The sequence below is a fragment of the Petaurus breviceps genome, unplaced genomic scaffold, assembly GCF_028583685.1.
Source record: "Petaurus breviceps papuanus isolate PSGF00001 unplaced genomic scaffold, PetGlider_PUasm1.0 91133, whole genome shotgun sequence".
Lineage (NCBI taxonomy): Eukaryota > Metazoa > Chordata > Mammalia > Diprotodontia > Petauridae > Petaurus > Petaurus breviceps.
In genome coordinates this window covers 42,194,902-42,218,838 of record NW_027187419.1, presented here as the reverse complement: position 1 = coordinate 42,218,838, position 23,937 = coordinate 42,194,902, and the positions used below count along the sequence as shown (strand labels likewise).

General features: G+C 39.9%; 1 pseudogene; it reads left to right on the top strand.

The window, feature by feature from the left end:
• The window catches only part of LOC138155120 (lactoylglutathione lyase pseudogene), a 118,680-nt pseudogene that overhangs the window by 93,745 nt on the left and 998 nt on the right, over window positions 1-23,937 (top strand).

Here is a 23,937-nt window from a genome sequence, read left to right as displayed (position 1 = left end):
CCCCCCCCCACCCCTTCGCTTCTTCTTCTCTCATCTTCCCCCCTTTTTTTTCCTTCTTTTTTTTTTCTTTTTTTTTCCAGCGGGGGGTGTTTTTCCCCCCCACTTTCCCCCCCCCCCCCCCCCCCCCGCCCCGTGTTTGTGAACTCTGAAATTTCTTTATCTGGTCATGACCTTTTATCATTCGATCTTTTCTTATGCTGTATGACCGACCTCTAACCCTGTATTTCTTCCTCACTGTGACTTCCAGTACCACCATCCATTTCCTCAGTTCTTCTTTAAATGTTTCTGAATGGAGCTAGGGAAAATCATGAAACCATATTAAGTACACTGCAAATTTGTATTACATAATTTTGACTAGGCTTCAGATTTGTGTGACATAATCTCAACTGGGATTTCTCAACACAATCCTGCTACTTTTTTCTAATAGATTCTCCATCCCATTTGCCACAGAAGCTATTCCAAACCCTTTTATCCCTTCTCAAATCTTCCAAAACACTTCTCCCCTCTCCTTCTTGGCTGAGGATCTTGCCTCATATTTCACTGAAAAAAAAATGGAAGTGATGGGTTGGAAGTTATTCTTTCTCCCCTCATCCATCTTCTCACATCAAACATCTTCCATTACTATCCATTCTTCACCCCTAACTCACAAGAAAATGTTGCCTTTTTTTTTTTGGAAGGGGGAAGGAAAGGCAATTGGGGTTACGTGACTTGCCCAAGGTCACACAGCTAGTAAGTGTCAAGTGTCTGAAGTGAGATTTTAACTCAGGTTCTCCTGACTACAGGGCTCATGCTCTATTCACTGCACCACCTAGCTGTCCCAGATGTTGCTTTTCTTTGCCCAGGGAAATCCCTTGATACACATTATGTTTTTATGCTTTTTATTTTATTTTTTCCACTTTTAGATATTTTATTTTTTCCAATTATATGAAAAAACAATTTCTAACATTCATTAAAAAATTAGTTTCAAATTCTCTTCTTCCTTCCCTCTCCTCCCCTCCTCCCCCTCATTCAGTTTGCCCTTTTTAAAATTTGAGACTAAGACTCCCTATCTTCCCCAGGCCTGGCTATATAATTTTCAGGGATAACACATTTACATATTGGAAAAGCTACAGATCAGGTCTTTATTTTTGGTTGATTGTCTAGACTTAAGAAATCAATGGTGAGAATGTTAACAATGTGATTAAACTTAAACATTTACCAGCATACTTCTACCCAGACCCTAATAGTCCCAGTTCCAATACTGATCGACCTATATTTCCTCGGTGCTTTTGAGCTGAACTTCTTTGGCAGCCTGGAGGACTCTGACACCCAAGGGCTCACTGTAATGCTGCCGTGCTTAAGGTGAACACCCTATTGACTTTAGCACTAGAGCAACTCAACCTCCTGAACTGATCTACCAGGCTCAGCTTTCCCAGCATCAGTGACTACAGGTAAAACGACCAGGCCCAGCAATCTTACCTTTGAATTTTTGTATCCCCAGAGCTTGGCACAGAGTCTGGCACACAGAAAAGGCTTGACAAATGCTTGGTGACTGCTAAACGGGGAAGAGGGATACTCTATAAATGACAATAGCCTGAAGATGACCCTGTTTGCCTCTGGCATTGTATTAATTGCATCAAGGCCCAGAATAGAGTGTTAAGGCTGTAGCAGAAATGTGCTAACTGCCAATTAAAGGCAGCTAAATAAATTAAGGCCTCAGTGATTGAGGCCCCCAGTGCAGCAAACAGGAACAGCACACAGGCATTTTGTCTCAGCAGTTAAGTAGAGGAGTTATCAGAAAGAAGAAAATAGATTGTGGATCTCACTTCAAGAAAGCGTGGCAGATAAGGAGACTTGTGAGTGTGTGATCTGTGAGAGTGTGCTATGTGTTCTAATAGCACCTAGTAACACACATATGTGTGTATACAATTATATATATGCATACAGACACACAAACATATATATGTACACATATATGCATATACACATAAACACACATAGAAATAGTGAAAATTAGTCCATGTTCTAAAGAAGAATGTGAAAGGGCTGAAGGCAAGCATCTCTATGTTCCAGGTTATCAGGGGAAACGAAGTATTCCTTGAGATAATGGAAGAGGCACTTCATGAAAGAAAATAAAATAGAAAGTGGATGTGAAATAGCAGAGAGGATTTTCTAGTAGGAGGGAAAGGACAATTGAATATTTGAGCTAAGTAACAGGCATGAAGTTTTGCCAGGAGAGGGAAAAGTTCTATTAACTTAGGAGGTCATAGATTTTGTGCTTAAATAAATAATGATGTGGACACACAAATCCTATCAGGTGGGAGGTTATCTAGGAAGGATCAAGGGGAAAAAGGACAAAAAGTGGTAGTTGGTGACTTTCTGCAGAGGGACACCAAGGCAGCTGTCAACCTGATATAATACACAGGTGGATTTCCTATCTTGCCAGGTCATGAAGTGTGATAGAAGACTTCTTGAGTCTTGCCAAACCAAATGACTACTTCCCATTTCTGGTATTCCATGTAGGGACAAATAAGATCCATCATGAGGAGACTAGAAGGCATCATGAAGAACTATACAGTCTTGTGCAAAAAAAACTGATGACCTTAAGGGTAGAAGGCTTTTTATAATTTATTTTTTTCCCACTCTTGTTAAGTGAAGGTAGGTGATTAAGAAGACAAATGCACATTTAGGAATAATAATAACTAACCTTTATATAGTGTTTTAAGATTTGCAAAGTGCCTGACAAAATCTCATTTTATCTTCACAACAAACCTGAGAGATAGGTAGTATTATGATTCCCATTCTATAGATTTATTTGAATTCAGGTCCTCCTGACTCTAGGTCTCCCTAACTGCTTTTGTGAGCAACTTAGAGTTGGATAACGGAATGTCTGAGCTTAACCTGAGAGTATAACAGGGTCAGGGAAAGCATCGTGGTAAGGTTGATGGCCATGACTGCTGTCTTTGTCCTGCTCCATTGATGTTCCTGTGATGTTCTTGCTGGCCAAGACTCAGAGTAATTTTAATGACTTAGTGTTATTCATGGCGAAAGGAGGTATTTGGAGTGAGGATCAGAAGGGAGAAGGGAGGGAAGTAGTATTTCTCTTATCTTAAAAAGTTTAAATGAAAATTTAAAATCCATATAGTTTTGGTGCTTGAAAAGTCCTTATGGGTAAACTAATCTACCCTCTCATTTTATAGATGAGAAAAATAGAGACTCAGAGATAAAACAACTTGTCCAAGGTCACACAGCTAGCAAGTAGAAAAACTGGGATTCAAAAAGAAATCTTAGGGCTCCAAAATTCAGCCTTCTTTCCAATGTCCCAGGATACCTTTAAAATTCAATAGTTCTAAAATTAGGTTAAAAAAAGAAACCTCACAAGTCAAACCCTATTTACTTTTTGTCATAAATAATACTGACAAAGGACTTGTTTTCAACTCCTAGATGTTACCTTCAGTTCTACATCTACCCCACTATCTAATCCAAATAAAAGCATTGACTACTTCATTTATAATCTCTTCCTAATTCCAATACCCTAACTCCCTCTTCCACAATTTTCCATTTTCTTAAGCAAGTGCCATACTTGATTAGACAGTGACTAACAAAACTTCTAAAATGGAGAAATACGTCAAAAACATGTTTTCTTCTAACTCAGACCTGCACAACTTGGCAGTAGGTAGGGGCCAAAATTAAAATAGGCTAAACTTTTAGCAACTTGCTTTTCAAGTAAAGCTATAATTAGTGATTAAACTATTTTGCAAATAAGCCATATTTTTTTAAAAAAGGGGAATTTTAATTAATATCAATTAATTACACCTATTACTTAAGATTTTTATTTATCATGAAATCACATTAATCCTAAAAAATATTACTTTGCTAAGTGGTACAAGTTTTAATACATTTTCAGGTTATCTTACTGTTTACATTTATTAATGACTGAAGATAGAGTAGAAAGATACAACTCTTGCTCCTCTCAGCCCAGAGACAGACTGAGGATGGTTGTTTGCTGTGGGTCACATGACAAACTGGAGAGAGTGGAAGTGGCAAGCCACCCACCAAGTTACATGGCACAATAGTGACTAGAGGGGCATAGACAAAGCACTCATTACATCTTTGCTTTCTTTTACATCCTTCACATTTTTCGTGGGCGGCCCAAACTCCTTTGGTGGGCCATAAACAGCCTTGAAGTCCATATGTTGTATAAACCAGTTCTAACTCATTCTCTTTACTTTCTCATTAATATTTCTTCTCCATTTTACAAATCTTTGTCAAGCTTCTTCTACGCACATGTTCCACCTCCATGCCTGATCCTGAATTGGAGGCCATCCCAGGTTTCTAAAGGGCATTTCCCTTGGTTGTAAGCTAAGGATGCTTCTGCCATGCTAGCAGAGTTTAGAATATTGCTAGACCATGGATTTTAAGTGCGTTAGAGTCTGGAGACTATCCAAACTTAATTTGAAAACATTTATCACTGGTTTGGCTACAGGGTAGTGAATTTGATAGCAACAGTAAGACTCAAAGGTCATTTACCAGATAATAGAAGACCTATAATCTATGTGGGTGGTGGATGCAATATCCACAAGCATGAAATTGCAGATCCTTTAACTATGGAAGTATTGGTGCAGAGAACAAACATGGCTTGGTATGAGAGGGCCTGATTTCAAATCCCAGATCTCCTGTTTGTAACCTGTATAACCTTGGCTAGGACCTTCCACCTAATAGGGCCTCAGATTCCTCATCTGCAAAATAAGGGGATTGGCTTAGATGGCCTCTAAAATCTCTTCCACTTCTAAATGTACTCTATCATTCTAAATTAAGCCCCTGCAGATTCTTTTGAGAAATTAGTGTAAGTGAGGGGCGGCTAGGTGGTTCAGTGAGTAAGAGCTCCCCAGAGTCGGGAGGACCTGGTATTGGTTCTAGCCTCATATATTTAACACCCACATAAAATAACTGGCTGTGTAACCTTGGGCAAGTTACTTAACCCCAATTGTTTTTAAAAAAATTACTGTAAGTGGTCAAACTTGCTTTGCCTTTCCTTGCCTTCTCTTCCTATCCCTTCCTCTTCCTTTACCTTCTTTTTCTCTTCTCTTTCCTTTTCTACTTTCTGGGTAGCTCAGTGTTATAGTGGCTAGACTATTGGACTTGAAGTCAGGAAGACCAGAGTTCAAATCTTGCCTCAGAATCTTACTAGTTGTGTGATTCTGGGCAAGTCCCTTAAATTCCCTCAAGCTTGTTTCCTCATTTGTATGATGGGGACAATAATGACACCTACCTCACAAGGTTGTCAAGGGGATCAAATGAAAGAACATACATAAAAACACTTTGCAACCATTAAAGTGATATATAAATGGTATTATAATTTTTCTTTTCTTTTTTTCCTTAAGAAAATTCAGAAAAGGTTTGAAATAACATCAGACAATTATTTCTTCATAGATGTCACTTAGACAAATAAACTTGCTTCATCTCTTAGAATGAATGAACTATGAAGGAGGCAAGTCTGGCTTGTGCTGGGAAGAGAAATCCATGAATGTGGCATTGAGATGGAAAGACTTTGCACATTTCTGAAAGGAGAGGCCTTTTTCTGAGTGGAGGCCAAGGAGGGTCTGGGGCTCCAGGAGGTTCAAAGCTTAGTCTCTGTCACAGACATATCACCTCTTGCGCATGGGGGTTTTCATCACTTAGGTCATTTGGGGATTTTGGGCAGCAATGGTTTATTTTAGTGCTTGGTTGTCTTGTGGTGTTCCTCTAGCAGCTTCTACATGGTCGGGGGTGTTTTCTCTGCTTAAAATGCCACTTATATTCAAGCAGTCTCGGTTGGCCTTGGTGCAGTTCTCTGCACAAATGGCTCCAAGCATTACCCTGTAACCACAGCAGCAAAGCAAACAAGCTGCCCCACTACCTCCACCTCCTTGACATGGCCTGATAAGATCAGCCATGGGGCTATGAAGAGCAGTCTCAAATGGTTTGTCATGCTTGTCTGTCTTCTTGCAGAATAACTTCAGTCTGATTGGGCACCCCTCTCTCCTCCAACAGGCTGTCATCTCAGGTTACTCGGCTGACTCTAGGCCCATCCAGCCCCCTAGTCTGGGAGGTTGTCATTAAGACTCAGCACTGAGATAGACCCTCATCCCCCATTAACCCAGAAAGATATATTCCAAGTTTTCTTTGTCCTGCCTTTTTTGTGTACCTTTGCTATTTCACCAACACCCCACTAATTCCCTCCCCCTTCTCTTTCACCCCCATGCTAATCTTTCGAATCTATCTCCTTTTCTGTAAATATGGCTACCTCTTGAAGTCACCATTTGAGTCAGAGATAAGCATCATTATCCAAGGGCAATGGCATGGGAGTTGGACTCAGTGACCCTGGAGACTGGGGGCAGGGCATCTGTGTGTGTCTACTTTAAGTGAGAGAGGCGTGCCTCTGAGATGTATCTCGATATCTAGACTTATGAATACATATACGTTATATATGTGTCATACAGTATGGCTTCTCCATTACTGTAATTCAGAAGTTAAGCATGGCAGGAATAGTGTATAAACTTTTCTAAGACCTAGTTTATGTCTAATCCTTACATGCTTGCGGGTCCAACAGAGAGCAAAGATAGATCTATGAAAGATTAGAGCTTTGAAGGGACTTTGTTGTTGTTGTTGTCAGAAGGGATGAATCTCTTAGGAGTGGAAAGGGGAAGGGATAGATTTAGAAATGAAGGTGACATAAAAATAAAATATCAATGAAAGCTTAAAAAAATATTATCAAAGTGTTTCATTTTGTAGTAGAGGAAACAGAAGACCAGAAAAATGAAATGACTTAGGATCAGAGGTTTGGGGTTGAAAAGGACCTCATATACCATCTAGACCAGCAATTTTCAAACTTTTTGCTCTTTAAACTCTTAAAAATTGTTGAGTATCCCCAAGAGCTTTTATTTATGTGAGTTATGTCTATCAATATTTGTCATGTTAGAATTAAAATGTCTTAGAACTATTGTAAAAATAGTTTAGGCTTTGTGGAACAACTTAATGGGTCTTGGAGACTCCTAGGGAACCCTGGACTTTTAGAACCATTGACTTAGACTAACAACTTTATTTTATAGATGAGAAAGTGAGATTCAGACATGTTAACTGTAGTACTAGAGCTAGAAGCATCTAATTTATTGCCTTTTATATTTTATCAAAGCCCTTTAAGCTTTCAAAAACCCACATAGGGAGTAAGTAGACATGCCAACATTTGAACCTGGGTCCTTTGTATTCAAATCCAGCACTCTTGTCGGTACAATATTGTCTAAGGGCACTCAGACAGTTATGGCAGAGCTGGCGTGGTTGCCCCTTTAACTAAGGCCTCCTGACTCCCAGTCCAGAGATCCAACATTGACTAGCTACATGAACTTTGGGAGGTTACTTTAATCTCTCTGTGCCACAGATTTCTCACCTATAAAAAGACAATATCTGATGTCTACTTCATAAGATTGTTGTCAGAAAAGTACCTCTAAGTTGAACCCTAAGATACTTTAAAAAATAAGAGTTATATTTGTTATTAGTAGCACTAAAACCATATTGTCACCATACTTAATGATTTTAACTTCAGGAATCATGAACCAGCAAGACTGTATATCTAGAGTATGAATTTGTATAATACCTAATTAAATGCCCTATCAGTATTCTCTGAATTTTTGCTCAACTGATTTGAGGGTAAGCATTATTTCAAAGGTGAGGACATTGTGGAACAATGGGTACTGTGATTTGCTTTTGTCAATGACTGCTAAGCTAGTGAGAGAATCCTATTCCCATGACTTCCAACCTAAGACTAGGGAGATCATCCTAGCTCACTTTCTAAAGCTGGAAATAAGCAGAAATTCTCACATCTAAGTTTCATAGTGGAAAGAGTCTCATGTAAAAACATGATGATCTTCCAAACCATCTTAGACTCTTTGGCCATGTTTCCAAACCTCTGACTGCTATTCTTTTGTCCCAATACCATTAGCTGGGGCCCTCCACACCCAGAAAAGATAGAGGTGTTGTTGACACTAATTCACTACAGCCATTTGTTCCTATCTTGGCTAGGCTATTCCATTCAGTCACAGTGGCTTTTGTACGGTGGTACCCAATGCCTAGCAAATAGTCCCCAGGGCAGTCTGTGTGTTTCTGTGAAGCCCCAAATTCAGAAGGAAGTGTCTTTGGGATAAAATATTCAACACTTCCGAATATCTACTTAAAAAGGTCTCTTTCCTGGACATGAACGAAATTAAATTCAGTACTTAATTAGCACCTGTGCTATACTACATGCTGTAGTTCCAAACAAACTGAAAAAAAAAACAAAAACAAAGAAACAGAAGAAAAAAAAAACAGCCTCTGACACTCAGTGAGGTTAAATCCTATTAGGCAGGGATGTTGTTTCTACTCCACCATCTTGACTCTGCCCTGCTAGGCAGGGATCTTGAACCTTTTTTTTCTGTATCATAGATCCCTTGGGTAGCCTGAAAAAGTCTAGAGACCCCTTCACAGAATCATGTTATTTTTTTATTAGTTAACTTATTTATTTTTTGTTTCAACATTCACTTCTATAAGTTTTAAATTTTCTCCTCTTCCCTCCCTCTTCCCCTCCCCAAAATGGCATGCAATCTGACATAGGCTCTACATATACATTCCTATTAAACATATTTTCACAATAGTTATATTGTACAGAAGAACTATAATGAATGAATCATATCCTTAAATGCACAAAATAAACTATGTAGGAATACAAAGAAATTATGTTGTCATATATTTATCAAAACATTAAAAAGCCAATTTCATGGGCCACAGATTAAGAACCCCAGTTTTAGAAGTATATAGCAGGTATACCAACACATATAATACAAAGAAAATTGAAGAGGGGAAGAACATTCATAACTGGGGGCATCAGGAAGGGCCTCGTGGGGGAGCTTTTACCTGAGTTGAGCCTGAGAGACCTAGAGCTGGGAGGGACATTCTCCACCATTCCAGCCATCCTGTTTTGTAATGTCCAAGTCCCTTTCAACCCTTCAGTCTTACTCAATGCCATCTAAACAAATCACAACATATCTCACATCCATTGTCTTCTCTATACTTCTACATATTAGAGCCTAGTTCAGGCCTCTGTCACTTCTCGACTACTGATATAAGCATTTCCTAATTGTTCTACTTACTTCAAGTCTGTTCACTTGGCAGTCCATCGTCCCTAGAGCTGACAAAAATAATCACCTTAATATCATTAAATCCAATCCCCTTGTTTTACAGATGAGGAAATGGAGGTTCAGGATGTTTAATTTGCTTAAGTAGAAAAGGATGTAGAACAAGCAGAAAGGTGACAAATAGAGAGAGTAAGATGAGGGAGAAATATAATAGAAGTATGGAGGATGAATTGTATGAATGCATAGAGGGCAAGACAGTGTACCGTTTATTTTGGGGGTACATGGGAAAGAAAACCCAATTTAATTGGAATGTAGAGTATATGGAGGAAAATAGTAGTAAATGAGGTGGGCAAAGTCCATGGAAATGTTTTTTCCCTGTTTAGGGGTCTGACCAGAAAGTAGGGTTTGGTCTGGGGCCAGCCTGTGCAAACAGTCTCTTCTGAGGTACATGTGTGCTTTGAGACAGAGGACCATGGGGGTTAGCTGATGTTACCCACAGAATTTGGAGCACAGGTTACAACCTGAAGACCTGAGTGTAGACTTTCCCAGCCCAAGAGACATCAGCAGCTATGGAAATGAGAGAGAGCTTGCAACAGACAGCATTCACCCAAGTTATTTGAGGGAGTTGCTGATAGAAAGGCCTAGATGAGAACAGGGGGATTTCCTCAGGCAAAGTAGCCTAGTAAGGTGGTTTGTCTTAAGAGTGATGTCAAGTGTTAAGAGTTGCAGCATTCAGAACTTTCCTAAGAGGAGGGGATACCCAGAGCAGTGTATCTCTCAGAGAAAGAATCAGGGCCTGGGGAGCTGGGAGAGGGGAAAAAAAGAGGTACAGACTTTGGCAACACCCCCTTCCCCATCAGATTTTTTTTGAGATAGTATTGCTCAGAAAGGAAGAGGATTGCCTATCTAGCAGGTCCAAAATGTGTTTGCCTTCTGGGGGCAAGAGGCCAAACCACAAAGGGGCCCTATGAGTCTGGGAAGGGCTTTGTAGGACCCTTTGGGAGAGAGAGCTATAGAGATCCCCTACATTGTCAGCAGGGTCGTCCTGCTGGAAACTCCAAATTCAGAACTACTGTGAGTGCTGTGTGTATTGTCTCTATCTCTTTATGGGTTCCTCTGAGCGCTTTGATTCTTCCATGTCATCTATGGGGGTGAAGTAAAGGCATATATAGAGAGTGGGAAAATCAGGCAGTGGGAGTCAGATTCTGGTGGGCCTTAAGGAAAGAATATGGTTGCACTTGGACCTTAAGCTGATTGTTTTTGGTATCTCTAGGGAGGATGGATTGCCCAGCGGGGAGACATGAAGTAGGGAGACCAAATAGGAGGTTCTTATACCAGTAGTCCAGCAGAGGAGTGATGACGGCCTGGACTAGGCTGTATGATTCTATAGAAGGGGATGGCTATGAGAGATACTGTAATCTGATTGAATGGCATTGAGGAAGAGCGAAGGGTTGAGGAGGACTCTGAGTTTACAAAATCGAATGACTGTGACAATGGTTTAGAAGTTTCAGGCAAATGGCAGCTTTAGAAACCAGGTTGCAAGAGGTTGAGGAAAAGGCCAGTTAGAAGTGACTCATATGCCACTCCCAAATGAGTAGATTCCAGTCTTGTCTCTTGAAGTGGGAAATTGTGAGTTTCAAAGAAAGTCTTGACTCTTAGACCTCTGTAGCGATTAGGTCCCAGTTGTGAAGAAGGATGGTTATAGGGTAGAGTAGAACATGAACTGATCTTGGTGTCAGAAGATGTGGTTTCAGATCTAGTTTTATTCTTTACCTTTTATAGGCAAATCAATTTAACCTCTCTGAGCCTCATTTTTCCCATCTATAAAATGGGAATAATAATGCCTACATTGCTGATTTCCCAAGGTCTCTGTAAATTATGAGGAGACATGAATATGAACTACTGTTTTTACAGACAAATAGCCGTTATTCCCTGGATGACTGGGACTGGACTGGTCATCTTGCGATCATTTTCTAGAAGTCTATAATTTCTGATTATTGATAATCTATTTGTCTCCTTGTCAGTTCTTAGATTATTAGGTCATGCTGGGGTGGAGCCAATATGGCAAAGTAAAAGCAGGAACTTGCTCGAGCTCCCACTCCAACAACCTCCAATATCTTAAGAAAAATACTTTAAACAAATTTTAGAACTACAGAACCCATAAAGTGACAGAGAGAAACAAATCTCCCACTGAAGGGAGCCTGGAAAGCCAACAGGAAGGGTCTATCACACCAGGATGGGAGCCACGCACAGTCCTGTGTGAGCCAGGCCGGCCCAGACCCAAGGCACAGACTGGCCAGAGCAGACTTCAGGAGAGTCAATCACTGGTGGTTTCCAGACTTTTCAATCTATAAACACCAAAGAGAAAGTAAAAGGTTACTGGGGAACTGGGTAAGAGAAGAGCCTGACCCAGCCCCTGCCCCCAGGGTGGTAGAGTGGTCACTGTGCATTGGATGCAGCTGCTGCCATGTGGCTGCCTCTAGGGCTCCTGGCTTGCTGATCATAGGTGGACCAGGTGACCATTTAGAGGGTAATTGCATTTGCTTTGACCTGCTTGGATCTGGGTCGCAGTCTTGGGTGGCAGTCCTGGGGCGAGGAGCGCTAGCATGGCAGAGCTTGTGGTGGCTATAGAGAGGGCATCCTCCTCATAGCTCTGACAACAGCTCCACAAAACCCTAGAAATTTGGGACACAGCTCTCTCCACTCTGGAAGCAGAGTTCTACTATGGCAAAGAGCTCAAAAGTCAAGTAATTAACCGGCAAGATGAGCAAACAGCAAGCACAATCAGACCATAGAATCTTTTTTTTGGGGACAGAAGGATCAAAACATGGAACCAGAAGAAAACAACAAAGTCAAAACTCCTGCATCAAAAGCCTCCAAGAAAAATGTGAATTGGTCGCAGATCATGGAAGAGCTCAAGAAGGATTTTGAAAATCATGTAAGAGAAGTGGAGGAAAAAATGGGAAGAGAAATGAGAATGATGCAAGAAAATCATGAAAAGCAAGTCAACAGCCTGAAGGAGACCCCAAAGATTAGATCATGCTCCTCTCTTTTTGGTATTCTCTTCAGATAATAGTGTTGTCTAGATAACAATGCTGGCCAACTCAGGTTTGACAAATAGTTACTGTTTATTGCTACTAAATAAACAGCTACTATATATCAAACTAACACCCAGACTCCTTATTCCAACATCCTCAACTTGGGCAGGGAATACAATGATTTTTAAAACCACTTCAGAACCTTTATTGCAGGGATATTGACTTTGTTGGCACTGGGCAATTGAATTCATACTAAAATATAAATGATTGATTGAGTTTCCAGTATGTCCCAGTCCCTCAAAAGGATATTTTCATTTATAGAGATCAAAGTCTTCAGTCAAAAGAATGAAATAGCTTTGGTTGAATTTATGGCATCATCAAGGGTATGGGGCAAGTCTTTGTTTCCTCATCTGAGCAATAAGGGCACTGAATTATATGATTTCTAAGATCCCTCAGAACATTGATATTATATGAGTCAGTGGGGTATATTAGATGCTCAGGAAGGACTAGCACCTTTGGTGTGAAGGCTTGCTGAGTCCTTTTCAGGGATGCTCATCTACCTTTGCTTTCCACCATCACCCAGTTCTCACCTATGGCTCCAAGAAGCTGTAGCATGCACAATGGCCACATCCTGGTAAACTGCTCGGCAGATGGGCTAGACCAGGTTGAGGATAATTAAAGGGCCTCAAACCTGTTGGTGAGTTAAGGGGATGTCTACTTCCATTGTGTGAAGACTTCTTTTGGTGGAATGGATAGATGAGAACAATTTTTCTGGTGACCATGAAGGCAGCTGAAGCAGATGCTGTGGAACACTTAGAACTTGGTCAGACATTGAAGATGCCAAAGTCATGTACTGCATCTTGGACCAATTGTCTTGACTTTTGTTCTGCCACTGGATTTCAATGACTCAGGAAAAGAGAGAGAGGGGGACAACTTTGTCCAATTCTGCCTCACTTAAGTCCAATTCCCAAATGAGTCAAGACATCACCCTGTGATGACATTGGTCCTTTTCTAAAATGAAGGATGAGCAACATGACTCAGTATCTGGAACCCTCTTGGGTTAAACCACCTGAAACCCTTGAGCTAATTTGGAAAACTTGACTGTTCAGCTTTGCCTAATGATTTGCCCTTACAGAGGTTTGATTTGAGTCAGCTTAGTATAAGTTCACTATTCAAAATAGTAAGAGCACAATGAGTTCAATGACCTTACACATCTAGCTAAAGCTTCTGTGTGACATCAGTCAGTCAGAGGATGGTCCTGCAGTACAGAATGTCATACTATAGATAGCTTAAGTTCACAGAATATTAGGGTTGGAGGGACCTTTAGAGATCTTCTATTTAGTTGTCAAATCATAGTGCCATAGCAGAAAAGGATATTTCAGAAAGCAAATCATCCAACCCATTCCTAAGAAGGGGTCACCCAATCTCTACTCATAGACCTGTAATAACAGGGTTCTTCTCACTACTTCTCAAGTCTCCCATTTTATTTTGAAACAACTCTAATTCCAAGGGCTAGAGAATTCAAAACTAAATGGGATCATAAAGAGCCAATCACTTTATAGATGAAGAAAAGAAGGCCATGTTAGAAAGCTTTTCCCTCAAATTGAGACAAAGTCAGAGAAGTGAGGGGGTGGAGATCCACAGCTTCAGACATAGCCAATGTGCTGATTGTTTTTGCTTGAATATACTTATTTTTTACAAGCAAGGACCTCATTTGTGGAGGCTTAGGGTAGGGAATAATGACTTAGTGGAGCATAATAGAAATGTAAAAAGAAAAAGAAAAGAATATCAATAAAACAAAAAAATACCCAGAAGAAAAAAAAAAGATGCTCAGGAAGGAACAAAGGAAAAAAAGGAAGAAGGAAAGAATGAAGGATGGAAGGAAAGAAGAAAGGAAAGAAAGAAGCATTTATTAAGTGCCCACTGTGTGCTAGGCACATTTACATAACAAATATTACACATTAATATTTACAAATATTAATTCACTTAAGAAAGGGATACCAAATTGCTATTACCATTTAAAATTGAATATACACTTTAAAAAATAAATTATGTTAACAGAAGTTCAGTTTCCCCCTTTTCTACAATTCTTTGTATATTGGAATGTTTGTTTTTATTGATAATTGTTTAGTTCATTAAAAATTAAAAGACAATTGATCCAAAACCTGCATTATGTAGTTTTCTACCCCTTGATTCTAGTTTTGTTCTCTAGAGTCAATGAGGACAAGTCTAATTTTTTTTTTCACATGACAACCTTTCAAATATTTTAAGAATGAAATCAACACTCGCCCTCCCACTGCCAACACACACCCCTCACTGCACCTCACTAGTTCTCCAGACTAGAAATCCTTTAGTTGAAAACATGTGTTATAAAGATGAGGAAACTGAGGCCCAGGGTAGTCCATTACATCAGAGGTTTGGAGTTGAAAGGACCTCCATTTTACAAAGGAGGAAAGTAAGACCCAGAAAAGTTTTCCCAAAGTGGAATAGCCCAGCTGGGATTGAGCTCAGATTCTCTGACACCAAATACAGCACTCCTTCTATAGCATGATGCCCTTAATTAAATAATTTGCCCAAGCATACACAGCCACTTAGTAGCAGCAACATCTAAGACCCATGTCTCCTGACTCCAAGACCAACTGTAACATTAGGACAAGAATTCAAAACGGCTCAGAAACATTCAATGCTCTTGTAGCCTTTTGCCGCCTGTTTTTTTTTTGGATTTAGTTACAAATCCAGTCCTGACCTTTGTTGAAAAGGGTCACTTAGGGGGAGTAAGCAAAGATGCATCAAAATAAGGCTGGTCATGACCTGATCAGTCCACGGTTACTAAGTTACCCTGGGATAGAACCTTTTACAAGGTCCATAAGTAGAAGTTGAGGGAAAGTAGGAGCCAGGGGGAAAAGACTCAAGGAATGGCATCTGGGAGGGCCATTATTAGTACAAGGATTATTTTAAGTCACAGTGACACATGCTGAACACATAAACTTTGCCAAGTAACAGGAAGAAACAGCCACCAAAATGTATGTACAAATAGGAAAAGGGAAGCCAAAGACCCCCCTAGTATAGTCATCACTGATAACCCTAATTAGAGAGGGACTGGGGCAAAGCTATTAAGTTGTGAAAAAGTTATTCAAAAATCATTCTCTAGAGAGAAAAATCCCAAAAGATGTAAAGAAAAACAAAACGATAAGGGCGGAATCATTTTTTAATGGTGGAGGGAAGATACTTGGGGATAGGATTGAGGAGGGCAGCAGAACTTGAGCCAAAATCTGTTCACGTCTTTGCTAACCACCAATTCAGGAAAAGCCCGAGGACCCTTTAGTGAAGGTAGTTGGTCATGACCTCGGCTTTTGCATCTTTATGTCTCCTCTGAAGTGTAATTGTTCCTGGGGACCCCCTTGTGGCAGTAGTGACTCAGAAGGAAACTCACCACCTTGTGCATCACGTACCACTTCCTGCAGAGCTCCCTGGGTTTTCCCTTGAAGGCTCTCTTTCTGACCTTGAGTAGCATGGAGGAAGTTGCTAGCATCCCAAACCGAGGGTCTCCAGCTGGGTTACCCAAGTGAAAGCTCAATACAAAAGGGACAGGAGATGGAAGCCCTGATGCAGTGCCCTGACTTTCCCCTAATCCTTTTCTTGCTTCATTTGTATGTGTTTGTATATGTATCTGTACATGCACAGATTGTCTCTATCATCTTCCAAGAATCCCAACTCTTATGCCTCATTGATAGTCCTGTGGAAGTTTCATAGAACAACAAATTTAGAGCAGGAAAAAATGTTAGATATGGATTGATTCAATGTCTTTATTTTAAAAATGAAGAAATTGAGGCTAGGAAATAGTGACCTGACCCTTCTACCAGGTCTGAAATACTCTCCCTCCTAACCTTCTTATCTTTGAATCCTTGGCTTCCTTTAAGATTCAGCTCAGGTGTTGTCTCCCACAGACCTTTCCTGTCCTTCCAGTTGCTAATGCCTTCCCTTCTAAAGCTACTATCAATCTACTCTGTACTGGTCTGTCATATACTTACGTATTTATATAGTATCTCCACCACTGGATTGTAAGCTCCTTGAAGGCAGGGACTATTTTGGCTATTTGTTTGAATCACCAGTGCTTTGCACAGTGTTTGGCACATAGTAAATATACAATAAATACTTGTTGATTGATTAGGGTACAAGCCTTGTCAGGTCCTATCAATCTGGAAAGACTTTAGTTGCAGGCTCAACAATGGTTTGTGGGTCTATTGTGAGAGAAACTACCTTGCTATGCTTGTAGACGTTTATCATCAAAAGGTTGGCCACTAAGTTATGATTTATTTTTCCTGACCACAACAACTCATTATAACTGTCCACCAAAGCATGAAGGACTTGTGGTCTGTTGGTTCAGAGGGTGTCCATGCTTGTGATGTCTTTTGAAGTGTTGAGATGTAACCTATGTCATAGCCACCTGAAAGAACTGCTTCAGATAATTGCTGTCGATTTCAGAGTAAAAAGGAAGGAGTTCATCAGTTAAAGGCCATCAATGGATTGTCCCTGTTTCTAAAAATTCATCACAGGCTCATCAAGATCAAGGTACAGAACACAGAGTAAAAAAATATGATAATGTAAGAGAAATGTAACTGGCCAAGAAAAGGGAACAAAAGAAAACAAATTACGTAGGATTCCATTTTGACTATTTCTCTGTCTCTAGGATACTGTATCCAAACCACGACAGAAAGATTAATGTTGATTTTAGGACTTATAGCATAGACATTTGGATTAAAAAAAATCCTCTCCAAACCCTTTCTAACTTTCCAATTATTCTGGAGGGCATCACCATCCTCCTCATGCCCAGGTTTACACTTAGGTGTTATGCCCAACTATTCATTCTCTGTCCCTACAAATCCCATCTGTTACTAAGTCCTGTCATTTTCAATTTCACAACATGTTTCTTACATATCCTTCTCTCCCCTGATACATGCACACACACACACACACCCACACACACATACCCACACACACCTACTCTTCTTCAATGTAAGCTCTCACCACCTCATGCTCAGACTATCACAATAACTTGCTGGTTGATCTCCCTACCTCAGGTCTAGCTCCACTCCAATCCATCCTTTATTCACTTCTCAAATTGATATTTCTCAAGAAGACGTCTGACCATGTTGTCTCTATCTCTTCCCACTTCACCTCCCTTTTAAATAAACTCTAGTGGCCTCTGTAATCAAATAAAAAAAATCCCTTTTTTTGTCTTTTAAAGTCCTTTATAACCTGATTCCTTCCTACATCTCCAGTCTTCTTATACCTTACTCCTCCTGTGTACACTCTGTGATCTAGCATTATTGGCCTCCATGCTATTCCTCACATAAGACACTTTATCTCTGACCAAGGTTTTGCTGTTTTTCTCCATGCCTGGAACTATCTCCCTCCTTATCTTTGTCTCCTAGCTTCCCTGGTTTCTTTCAAGTCTCAGCTCAATTCTCACTTTCTACATGAAGTCTTCCCCAGTCCTCCTTAATTGTAGCGTTCTCCCTCTGAGACTATCCCAAATTTATTTTGTATATATCTTATTTGTAAATAATTGCTTGCACATTGTCTCCCCCATTAGACATTGAATTCCTTGAGAATATGAACTATTGTTTACCTAAGCACTGTGTCTTACCTTAGTATAGAGTCTTACGCATAGTAGGTGCTTAGTAAATATTGTTTGACTGACTGATTGATACTTATTACTGTGAGCAAGTATTTGAACTATATCAGAATGGCAAGGGGAATCAAGGGGCAACCTTGAGGCAAGGGGAACCAATTAGGAGATTATTGCAATAATCCAAATGAGAGATTATAAGAGTCTGAACCAAGGTAGTACCTGTGTAAGTAGAGAGAGGGGGTCCAATGTAAACAATGTTGTATAGGTAGAAAAAACAAGATTTAGCAATTGGTTGGATATGTGGTATGAGGAAGAATGAGGAGTTGAGGATAAAGCCTGGGATTCGGGAAGAATGATGGTGCCTTCTATGGAAATAAGACAGTGTGGAAGAAGAAAGGATTTGACATTTGGGGCAGGGGGACAGATAAGGATTTCAGTTTTGGACATGTTGAGATTGAAATGTCTCTGATACAGCTCATTTGAAATATTCAATAAGAAGCTGATAATGTAGGCCTGAGCTTGGAGCTGAAAATATAGATACAACAGTCATTAGCAGAGAGAAGATAATTAAATTTGTGGAACCAGAGAAGGTTTCTATGAGAGACAATATAGAGAGATAAGAGAAAATCTAGGACAGAACCAGGCAAGACACTGACTTTTCAGGGTCAATGATCAATCATGCAATCAATCAAAAAAAACATTTACTAAGCACCAACTATGTGTCTGGAATTGTGCTAAGCACTAAGTGTGTCAAAAGAGGCAAAAGATAGTCCCTCCCCTCAAGGAGCTTACAACCTAATGGGAGAGACAATATGCAAACAAATATATACAGAGCACACTATATAGGGTAAATAAGAAATGATTAACAGAGGGCAAGATATCAGAATTAAGAGGACTTAAGAGTAAAAGATGGGACATCAATGATGTGCCAACAAAGCAGATATAAAATGAGTGGTCACACAGGCAGAAGGAAAACCAGGAGAGAATAGTATTACAAAAATCTAGAATGAAGAGGAGGAGGTATATATATATTTTTTAAATTCTGAACTTAACAGAAGTAAAACTAACAACTAAAATAAGCTCTTGAATATAAACAGAACAAAAACAAAAGAAAATTATATATGAATCTCTATTATGTAGAGCTCACCTTCTCTCTTTTACTGTACTTCTTATGGCATTTCAAGATGGAATAAGATCTATAATGATTAAACACCTGAAATCTAGGTGTGGAAACAAGAGGTTGCTTTGCTGAGGAACAAAGTCTACATAGCCCAAGTAGTAGCATAAGGATATTGAGTAAGTAGACCTTCCCCAAATCTTCCTGTTTCCCAGAGAAGATGCTTTTGGTGAGCCCAGATGGAGGTGGCTCAAATGGATATACAGGGATTCTCTCAGGTCTAAGAAGTCTACTAGCAGAGAGGAATATGGTCATTAGGAGATTCCTCCATATCAGATGATAAGTTACCTGAAGGTACCTGAATTGGAAGTCATCTCCCTTGACAAATTTCTTTATTGGTTTATGCCAGTAGCCTGGTGCCACATCATAGCCTAAATCATGTCCTAGACTACCACAAGTGATTACAGGTATTTTATGGGAAGAACACCATGGAAAGACAACATGGTACTAGAGTCAGGCAAGAGCTAGGTTTAAATTCAAGCTTCTACACTTACTATCTGTGTGATCCTGGGAAAGGGAAATTTAACCTCTCTGAGTCTCAGTGTTCCTTATCCAGAAACACTTAGGTTGTAGTGTTGTAGGGAGGAAAGTGTTTAACCTCATATCTGAAAAAAATTCTAAAAGACCTATCTTGTAATAGTTCTGTAAACATAAGCAGGAGGGAGAGAGGGAAGAGGGAAGGGAGGAAGGAAGGAAGAAAAAGGAAGGAAGGAAGGAAGATAGGAAAGAGGGAAGGAAGGAGGGAAGGAAGGAAGGGAGGAGAAGGGAAGGAAGGAGGGAAGGAAGGTAGGAAAGAGGGAAGGAAGGAAAGAGGGAAGGAAGGAAGGAGGGAAGGAATGAGAAAGGGAGAAGAGAAAGAGGAAGGGAAGGAAAAAAGAAAGGAAAAGAACTGGTATTGGAGTAGAGGCCCTAGGTTCAAGTCATGACTTTCTCATTCACTTGTGTGACCCTTCACAAGACACTTAACCTCTCTGGGTTTGTTTTCTCTGTAAAATGAGAAGGTTTGACTAAATGACTTATAAGGTCCCTTCTAGCTCTAAATCTAGGATGTTATGAAATAAGGATATAATTTTTATTTTCCCTATTTTTGCAAATGAAGAAACTCAAGCTTATTAAAGTAAAAATCTGTGACCGAAGTAATACAGTTAGTCTGGGACAGAGCAATGATTAAAGCTCACTTCTTCTGACCCCAACTAGATAACCAGCTAGTAACTGAATAGCCTAGTTTGTGCTCCTTGGATCTGGGTATGTTTGGAGGAAAGTAGAAAGTGGAGAAGAAAATGGAAGAACACTGGATTGGGGGTCAAGAGATCTGCATTCCAATAACTAGCTTTTTCTGTGTTCTCAAGCAAGCAAATCAATAAACATCTCTGGTCTTAAGATTCCTTATTAGTTGGGGTGACTAGGTGGTGCAGTGAATAGAGCTCCAGCCCTGGAGTCAGGAGGACCTGAGTTCAAATTCAGGCTCAGACACTGAAGTCACTTAACCTCAATTGCCCTACCTTAACCCCCTCCAAAAAAAAAGATTCCTTATTGGTAAAATGAAGACATTGGAATACATGATCTCCATTGTCCCTTCTAAAATGAAAGACTAATTCCATGAGTGACTTGCAGTTGGTTGTGGGTAGGGGAAAGGGAGAATAGCTGAGGTGAGGAAGAAAAAAAAATCCAATTTACTCTTTATTTTTTTAACCCCACTTCAGTGTCTTGGCTAGATTTATTTAGAAAACTGCTCCTGGGAAGAACAGAGCCATATGCATCCAATGAGTTAGCCTGGCTATTTAAAGAACCCAACATTCATCTAAAGAGGCCTAGTTGGCTATGGTTGCTCAGAGAAATTGCCAAGTTCTGAGGAACCAAATTTAAACCATAAGGAAGCAAAAGGCCATTTCCATTTGAGGCCCTGAAGTGCTAAGTGGTATTAAGAGACCTGTACTGGCAAAGTCGAGGAAAGAGTGACTGTTTACATAAAGAGTGTGGGGATTAATTGCATTGGGACTTCTTTCTAAACCAATATTTAGTCTAACACGATTCACTCTGTCAGTTCCTCCCTCCACATGTTTTACTGTTCAGTTGCTAATGGCCTAGTCTGTACTGAGGCCATCAGGACAAAAGCTAGGATTTCTATATAATAAAGAAAATCAGAGCGGAAGAAGAGATTAACTGAAAGAGATAAGTGTGTACATTTTTGGAGGTCAGTGGGTCCCAGAAAGCCCTGCCTCATTCTATTTTTTTACCTTTTATATTTTAGGTGTGCTCTTTTAGAATCTTAAACTAATATAACAAAATTTAGGAAGTACTTTCTCTCCTCTAATGACAAATGCACTGAAGAGTTTGAATGGAACTTATATTGTTGGGTATGTTGCTACATATCCCCTGACAGTTGACCCAATTCCCTGTGTTACTCTCTCATGTGGATGCCAGTTTGATTGGAAACTTCAGTGTGAAAAGGGAGTGAACAAGGGGGACTATAATTCAGTTTTCTACTTGTGTGACCTTGATCAAGTCATTCAATTTCTCTGTGCCTCAGTTTCCTCATTAGCAAAGTGAGTGCTGGACTAGATGATTTTTAAAAGTCCTTTCTTCATCTAAGATCCCATAGCATCATAGACTTACCCAGAAAGACCCTAGAGATCATTGAGTCCAAACCTCTTATTTTAATAGATGAGGATACTGGGGCCCAGAGACATTAAGTTACTTACTTAGATTCACACAGGGCAATTTTTGAACACAGGTTCCTCTGACTGCAGGTTCTGCACTCTATCCTCTGTATGACTTGACCTTTATATCCTACCTTTCCCTCTATTCTATTCATACTTGATAATTTACATGGCCATTTTCCTCTGCTAATCTCAAAGTGAGCTTCCAGCTACATGGGAAAAAACTAGTCACGTGTACAAGTCACTTTTAATTCAAAGTAAAATGCGATAGTCATACAAAAGATGTAGAAGCAAAGATGGTGAGATTCCAGAAAGAGAGATTACTTTTACCTTAGGAGCTCAGGGAAGTTTTAATGAAGGAAATGGAATATGAGGTTTTTTTTTAAGACTGGAAAGACTGGGACACCAGAGAAGGTTATAGACCTGTTTGGGAAAAGGTAAATAATTTGATTGGTAAAAGATTAGAATGTGTTAAGGGAATAGCATGAGAAAAAATTGGAAAGACAGGTTAGAATCAGGGTTTAGAGGCCCTTGGGGACTAAGCTAAGAAATTTGGTATTTGGGGTGGCTAGGTGGTGCAGTGAGTAAAGTGCCAGCCCCAGAGTCAGGAGGACCTAGGTTCGAATCTGGCCTCAGACACTTAACACACACACGCACACACACATGCATATACACACATATACATACAAAACCTAGCCGTGTAACCTTGGGCAAGTTACTTAACCCCAATTGCCCTCCAAAAGGCAAAAATAAAAATTTGTACTTATTTGGTAAGCAATCAGAAAGGCAGGTAGGTGGTGTATTGGATAGAGTGCTGGACCTGGAGTCAGGACAGTTCAAATCTGGCCTCAGACTCTTACTAGTCTAGACTCTGGACAAGACAATTAACTTTGCTTGTCTCAGTTTCCTCATCTGTAAAATAAGCTGGAGAAGGAAATGGCAAACCACTCCTGCATCTTTGGCAAGAAAACACCAAATGGGGAGAGGAAGAATTGGATATAACAGAAAAACAACAAATAGAAGTCATTAAAAGTTTCTGGGTAGTAAAGTGAAATGATCAGAGCTCTTTATTAGGAAGATAAATATGGCACAGTGGATGGAAGTAGGGCAATAGGTTAGACTGGTTAGGGGCTTGTTGTAATCTTCTAGGTGAGAGATGATAAGAGCCTAAATGAGAGGTATTTCATCTATAGAATAGATAACACTTCATGGATAATTAGATGCAGAAGAGATAGAGAGTGAGAAGAATCAAAGATGACAATGCAATTTCTAGTGTGAGTGATTTAAAAAAAATAAAACAAAACAGTGTTTCCATCAAGAGAAATAAGAAAGTGAGGGGCAAGAACATGTTGAGAGAAGTACAATGAGATCCATTGTGGACATGGTAATTTTAAGTTGCTAACAAATTCTCCAGATAGAGATAAATTTGTGCTTGGACTTCAGGAAGAAATAGATTTGAAATCATTCACAAAGAAGGGACAACTGAAACTGTGGAAGGAGAAAAAAAATCTCTGTGGAAGAGAGAAGAGATGAGGATAGAAGAGGAGAGGAGAAAAGATTACTATAATTAAAGGATAGGAGGAAAGCCAGAATGAAACAGCTGGAGAGATAGGAGAATCAGGAAAGGACAATGAAGCAGGGGGAAGAATTTTGAGAAAAAGAGAGGTAAACAACAGCATCAAAGGATGAGGACTGAAACAAAGGCCATTAAATTAGGTTATTAGAGCATTAGTAGTGCCTTCAAGAATATACTTTCAGTAGAGTATAAACTAGCTTGCAGTGATTAAGTTTGATGGGATAAAATGCTGGGAAAATGAAGGCAATGAAGGTACACCACTATCTCCAGACACTTGATAATAAATATATGGAAAGAAAATAATAGTACTGGAGAGAGTGGCATGGTCAAGGGAAGGTTCTTTTCCTTCTTTAAAGGACAGAAAAAATGCTTATTTATAGGTAGAAAGGAAGGAGTCCACTGGAAACTGGAGAAGAAGAGTTTGAAGGTGTGTGTGTGTGTGTGTGTGTGTGTGTGTGTGTGTGTGTGTGTGTGAGAGAGAGAGAGAGAGACACAGAGGGAGAGAGAAAGAGAGAGAGAGAGAGAGAGACAGAGACAGAGAGACAGAGAGAGAGACAGAGAGACAGAGAGAGACAGAGAGAGGAGAGACAGAGAGACAGAGAGAGACAGAGAGAGGAGAGACAGAGAGACAGAGAGAGACAGAGAGAGGAGAGACAGAGAGAGAGAGAGACAGAGACACAGAGAGAGACAGAGACAGAGACACACACAGAGAGAGAGAGAGACAGA